Here is a 6,446-nt window from a genome sequence, read left to right as displayed (position 1 = left end):
GCGATTTTGTAACAACCAAGTTGAGCGATAAAATTGCTTCTAAATTTCTTTTAAATTTGGTTTGCTTGAAACGGACCATTTATAAGGCGACATTCCAGCAATTTGGTTGTCAATCAATTTTTTTGGAAATTAATTTCAGTTGCTGGTTTTTAATAGTTTTTTTAACATAAAAATAGTTGAGCAAACCGGTTGCCGATGTCCACTGATTGGGCGATCATCGTACAACCTCTTTAAATTGCTGACAATCGCAACCCGATTCACCTTCCGTACTGTAAATCAAAATATTGCTTGCCAACCACAATATCGCTTTCAATTTGATTGAAATGACGCACTAACCTGGAGATATTTCGATAATTTGATCGAAAACGACTAGATCGCTCGATCGGATTGCTCGTTTATCGCCTAGGGAATGACAGCCTTAAGGAAACTGTAGATCGCACAACGTTCAATGGAACGAAATATGCTGGAATAGAATAGAGTGGATCCGACAAAACACCTAAGTAATAGATGTCATCCACAGAGTCAAATCGCTCAAATGGCAATGGGCAGTGGGCAGGCCACCTGGCAAGAAGAATGAATAACAGATAGACCACAAAAATTACAGCGTGGTACCCACGGGGAATTAAGAGACCTAGAGGAAGACCGAAGCTGAGATGGTACCATGATATTAGGAAATTAGCAGGGATAACTTGGGCCGGCATAGTCAACAATAGACAACAATGGACCCAACTACAAAGAGAGGATGTAAAGGAGGCTACACCATAATTGGAAATGGTTGAATAAGCTGAAAATTATGATGATGATAAACTGACAGCCATTTTAATTTTATAGCTATCGGTGACGCCGTTTTTTCGATCATATTGTATTTTGTATATTTTTACTTTTTACAGAAACACGCCAAGAGTTTTTTTGCAAAAAATTTATATTTTTCTTGACATTTTCCGGAGAATATTGAAAAACCCTCGGAAAAACCTTGGAGTGTCGCTGGTTCAGTTTGCGGAAATTTGTTTGTAGTACTTCGAGAGAATGCAATGCTGCCACCTCCTACATTACCCACATTCATGTATGTTTATAAGTTATAAGTTCATATTTTTAAATTTCTGCATAAAAATCTTTAATTTTATTCATTGTAGATTTTTAATCTTGTAGCTTACTATTAAGTATAGTAATTACTATTAAGTCTACTATATTTTAAATACCTATTTTACAGTTTAGTATACTAAAATAATGAAAGTAAATAATATACAATTATAGCAGCTTTTCAACAGTTCAGAATCAGCGCCCTCTATTTGATATATACCTTTGACAAAACTAAAATAAAAGATATACAAATGCCAAGGTTAGCCTGTACAAATACTTTTACTATTCAAATGGAAATATTAATTATTTTCGAGTTTATTCACAAAATCAAGAGTGTGAAATAGAAAAATAGAGGAGTTTAAATTCTCAAAAAATATTCCTAAATAATTCAGATGGCATATGAATGTATTTTGTGCCAAATACACGTGTAAGTATAGTGCTGTCAATAATCGCTGTGAAATGAAGTGTTGTTTAGTGTTGAGTTGCGATTTTAGGTAAAGCGATAAAACGTTACTCTAACCTAAAAACATCGAACTGCTATCCTACCGGAGTTCCGTTTTCTAATGTTAGGTAAGCTTTTTGCTTTTAATCTGAATTTTCCAAGTCGCTTTGAAATCTGTCTAGTCGATGTGTCAACACTGGGCGTCGAACAAGCTGAGATTTTGGTAATTGCTTGGTATTTGAGGCTGATTATCGATTGCTGCCGGCGGCTCTCAAAATGTTGCCATTATTTTTTTAAGTTTTTGAAGTTAAATAACTCGGTTATTAGCAATTTATTTTAAAAACGGCAAAAAGAAAATATGTTTCTTTTGGTCAGACCTACCACTCCTTAAAATATTTACACTTATATCTGAGACACCCTGTATACGGGCTTACGGTGTTTCCCAAACAAAAGGGCCTTTAATTTTAATAACTTTAATAAGACTAAACAGTACCTAGACTCATACAATTCAAAGATTTTTTCTATTTTTAATATAAATTGTTCGAATTCATGTTTTCTCTACTATAATTATGTAGAAAACATGTAGAGCTTTTAGAGGTGGACCAGCCTGTACAAAAAAATTCCCTACCGAACAAGTTAATTCAGTAAGTTTAAACAAAGAATCGTGCATTGCGTAATAATCGCTAAACAATAAAATCTACTCAACAAATTATACACAATCTAATTAGATTTTATGTAAATTTGTCAGTGCAAAGTGTTCGGTTATTTTTTCAGTTTGCGCTTGGCAGGAAATGATATATTTTTAGGTAGAAATAGGGAAGATGTGACTGTGACGTAAATTGTTTTTCAGTCTGACTCTGACTTGTATCTATTTTAAAAATGCAGTTCTTATTGTGTGCCGGATATTTCATTATTTATAGAAAGCTTCTTTCCATTCAAGCATACAATATTACACCTGCCATAAAATGCTTGTCTTTGTCGATGATTTAAAGTTATATACCGTGTAGTGCATCGGAACAAGGGACGTAGGAAATCCCATGTTAATTTTGAAAAGGTGAAATATTATCTCCCAGATAATTTTATGCAATTGCAGTAATTTTGAAGAATTGCAGTTGTATTAAACTTTTTTGAAGAGGTGTTAAAGTTGTACTTTTATCTAGAATTTCGTTTAATTTGGAACAGCCATTTAAAAGTTATTTGCAAATATCTATCTTCAAATTAGTAAAATTTATAATACGGTCCAGAGAAAGCTACAATTAAAATACAAGCAAAAATGTGACTTTGGCATTTTCAAATTCGATGTCATATTAGAGTGTCAAATAGAGTAAATTTGTATAAAATAATTAAGATTTCCCCAACATCTGAAAAAGTTACGAGGGTTAAACGGCATTTTGCTGGAAATAGTATTCCCGTTGTATTAGATTGTGTGTGTAGTATTCCCGTTTGCAGCTCAGTCTCCGGAAAGCCTATACCGAATAAGTCAACAGTATAAAGAATAAACTAATCTATACTAATATACAGGGTGTCTCAGATTTTAATCGGGAAAATTTAATAGACGATAGAACTTGCAAAAATAAAACAAAAAGTTCATATCAACTTGTAAGATTTAAAGCTTCCTTTTCGAGATACAGGGTGTTAAAGTTACTTAAAAAAAAACAAATTTAAGATATTTGACAAACTATTTAATCGATTTTGATATAACTTGACCCGTTTATAATACTTACTGTGGGACTTAATTTGATGTAATTAGATTTAAGTTTAATGGCCAGGGGCGGCGGTGGGGCATCACAGTCAAATTATTTTAAAGGAAAAAATATGCACGCCACTGCTTTTTTAGAATTTTAATATTATTTTTGGATTTAGTAATTATAAATATTATGTTTTTGTCTCCTGACTTTTTGTCTATCTTGCTTACTTCTTGCGAAAAAAATTAAATTCTAATTGGTAATTAATATTATAATTGGTATTCTAATGGTACCCTGTATCTCGAAAAGGAAGCTTTAAATCTTACAAGTTGATATGAACTTTTTGTTTTATTTTTGCAAGTTCTATCGTCTATTAAATTTTCCCGATTAAAATCTGAGACACCCTGTATAAAATCTTTAAGTGACTGACATACTTATTAATCACGATCCTGCTCAAACCACTCAACGTAAGAAGCTCAAATTTGACATACAGGTTGATTCTAGGGTGTAGGGGTTCGATAAGAAGGGATTTTTCGAAATTCCAGTTCCAAAAGGGTGAAACCACCCCTCAAATATTAACATATTTTTTATTTTAAAAACGGCCAAATTTCCGAAAAAAACGCTTAAGCACGTATATTTAATTTTTTAATGTATACAGGGTGTTTCGAAAAATCTGGTCATTGATTAATCACGATTCTGCTTAAAGCGCTTGAAGTAAAATGCTGATTTTTGGAAAACAGATTGACTTTAGGGTGTAGAGGTTCGATAAGAAGGGATTTTTTGAAACTCGAATTCTAAGGGGCTGAAACTATCCCTCAGATATTAAAATATTTTTTATTTAAAAACCGGTGAGTTTTTCAGAAAAACTCTTAAACACGTATATTTTATTTTGTTGTTTTACATATTTTAAGATTTTTTTATAAATTTATACAGGGTGTTTCATAAAATATAACCATTGAGTATTACAGTTAAGGGCTGTGTAACCTTTAGTGTTACACAGCAAAATAACACACTAAATCACAACAATACACCAAAACACTTTTACTTTTACACTGGAATCAGTTTATAATCATCTGCTGATGATGCTAACATGGTTAGCGAAACGCGCGTCCAGTGTAAAAGTAAAAGCGTTTTGGTGTATTGTGGTGAATTAATGTTTTATTTTACCATTGAGTAATCACGATTCTGCTTAAACTGCTTCACGTTTAAAGCTGATTTTTGGCAAACGGATTGACTGTGGGGTGTAGAGGTTCGATAAGGAGGGGTTTCTCGAATCTCAAATTCCAAGGGGATGAAAACGCCCCTTAAATATTACAATATTTGTTATTTAAAAAACGGTTAGTCTTTCGGGAAAACGCTTGGAAAGCATAATTTATTTGTTTTTTTACATATTTAGATTTTTTTTTAAATAATACAGGGTGTTCCAAAAAGTTGGGTAATTAATTTCTTAACCACGATTCTGCTTAAACTGCTTGACGCAAAAAGCTTATTTTTGGCAAACGGATTTTTCGAAAGTCAAATTCCAACGAGATTAAACTACCCCTCAAATATTACCAAGTTATATAATAATATCGCCATATTGTTTTTTTTTCATGCTGACATAAATGTGAGAAAATTTTATCCAGTTTGTATGTTAATGGAAATTCTTGCTTTGCTTTATCATCACCATTACAAATGATTAATTCGACGCGAACGAAGTCGCTGGTACACGCTAGTAAATAATAAAACATGGAAGTGCGAAGACAAAAACGATTGAACAGAAAGAAAACAACAATAACTGGAATAATAAAATGAAATTCTAGACGAAAATACAACTTTAACGCCTCTTCAAAAAAGTCTAATACAATTTTTGCATAAAATCATCAGGGGAGATAATATTCCTTTTCAAAATGTACATGGGATTTCCGATGTCCCACGTTCCGATGCACCACACGGTATAAACATTATGGAAATACTTGACTCTCAGTCTTTAAAAACTCTCTTAAAAATTTATCAAAAAATCTTACTAAAACCTAAAAACAAACTCTTATTGCAAATGTTTGAAAAAAATATTTCGATAATTGAAATTTATAACTGACTAGCATTTTAACATTGAAAATGTTTCTGTTATCCTATATAAGGGAGCCCAAATCGAATTAAAATGCTACATTTGCCACACCATGACGTCACATATACAAGGGTATAGGAAATCTCGGCGCAGCGGCGGCAGTCGGCCAGCGCGCGCAAAAACCATTACATCGCTAATTGTTTATTGATATATCTTTATTAGTTTAAAAGCAAAAAATATGGGGTTTGCTTTGATACCTTGTCAAGACATAAGCGAAACTTTTAAATTGTTTCTTTTTTTCATTTAGGCCTTCGTTTTTCGTTAAATGAAAGTTATATTAAAAAAAAATCTCTATTTTTAAACCAAATTTTCGCATGATTGAAATGATTATTCATGTTTAAAGTTTTTTTTTGGTCATAAGCGCTAATGGAAATGTTTTTTTGTAAATAATTATAAAAAATTACTCCCTACGAAGACTTTATTCTGTACTGGATCAAAAAATAAGTATTTGTTTTCTCTATACGGTGGTATTAATATATCGATTTTTGATGATAGTGCCTTTTTACCCTGTTTAATTTTGTACTACTTTCGGAATAAGGGTCCCCATATCATGTACTGTGATGTACTGTACTTCCATCCCTGAAAAATTCAGCTTGTGACACCGAAGTGAGAGGTAACGTCAAAATAAGCTTTAATCTACCTACATCATCATAGGTAGGTGTAGGTACTCTAGGTAAATTCTACCTAGACAGTAGCTGAACTAGCTGACAGTAGTAATTAATTTGTTATCCGATAAGTAGTTGTCATTATATAAGTTTAATCGTCTTATACCTCCTATAACGGTAGGTTTTGGATTTTTCCTGATTGGTTTGTTAAACAAAAATATACTGGGCATATAAATGTCTGTTACAGGTTAATTCGTTAAAGAAATATGTTACACACATATTATTTTAATAATAATAGTATAATAGTAATGGCTATATTATGTTATAACACATTATTGAATTAACAATTGAAAACAGTATTGAATGTACTTATTTTAACCAATGCATTGTTTTGTTTTTTTAATCTCACAAATAAGAAATATTTTATAGTTTTTATTATAAAAAACAGTGATTATACAATTTATTTACACCCCTTACACTGTTTTCTGTAAGGGGTGTAACCAGGAGTATATTTCGTAACCTTTTAC

Source organism: Sitophilus oryzae, unplaced genomic scaffold, assembly GCF_002938485.1.
Source record: "Sitophilus oryzae breed Bouriz unplaced genomic scaffold, Soryzae_2.0 scaffold_637_pilon_pilon, whole genome shotgun sequence".
NCBI lineage: Eukaryota > Metazoa > Arthropoda > Insecta > Coleoptera > Curculionidae > Sitophilus > Sitophilus oryzae.
This window is presented reverse-complemented; position numbering follows the sequence as displayed.